This window comes from Etheostoma spectabile, chromosome 4 (genome assembly GCF_008692095.1).
Source record: "Etheostoma spectabile isolate EspeVRDwgs_2016 chromosome 4, UIUC_Espe_1.0, whole genome shotgun sequence".
Classification (NCBI taxonomy): Eukaryota; Metazoa; Chordata; class Actinopteri; order Perciformes; family Percidae; genus Etheostoma; species Etheostoma spectabile.
The window spans coordinates 965,121-965,831 of record NC_045736.1 but is presented as its reverse complement, the minus strand read 5'-3'; the positions used below and the strand labels follow the sequence as shown (position 1 = coordinate 965,831).

At 43.9% G+C, this 711-nt stretch overlaps 1 long non-coding RNA gene across 1 annotated transcript in view; it reads left to right on the top strand.

Annotated features, from left to right (window-relative positions):
- LOC116688618 (uncharacterized) overlaps positions 1–711 on the top strand; it is a 19,736-nt gene that overhangs the window by 1,019 nt on the left and 18,006 nt on the right. The gene's annotated exons all lie outside the window — the stretch shown is intronic.

Here is a 711-nt window from a genome sequence, read left to right as displayed (position 1 = left end):
CTCATAAAAGCTTATGCAAGCATTTCACAGGTCGTTCTCACAGGACGTTCTTTTATTGAAACATGTATCTCACTAACCACAAGGACGGAGGCCCAACCACATCACACACACACACACTATGCTGTTTGTATCAACCTATAACCCAACCACATGATTACACACTCACACACTATTATTGTTTGTATCAACCTATAAATAAAGGAACAAGGAACTGCCTCGGTGCAACTCTCTCTTGGGTGTTCAGCCCAGCAGGTTGCCCTTTGTACAAAGTAGATTGGTTGTCCTGTGTCATCTCTTGAGCCATCTTAAATGTGAAGAGAGAAATCTCTTCACAGACTGTAATGTTTGGAGGCTGGCTGTTGACCCCAAGGGGAAGGGCAGAGAGAGGAATCTTTATACTGCTCTGAGGTAGATGAATCTTTTTTAAAGTCTGTCTGCTATTTGTAGGTTTCAGTCTGGACTCAAGACATTTTCTTCTATTGTTTTAGAATTGTCTTGGACTCGTTGGTAATTGCACTCAGACTTGTCTAGAACTTAACAATTGGTCTTGCCAAATATTCTAGTCGGTGTTAAACGAGTCCAGTCTCTTCTCAAACCTATCTCTTCTCAAACCTGTCTCGTCCCAAATGTTGGTTTCATCCATCCATCTCCGACCGCTTATCCGGTAACGGGTCGCGGGGGCAGCAGCTCCAGTAGGGGACCCCAAACTTC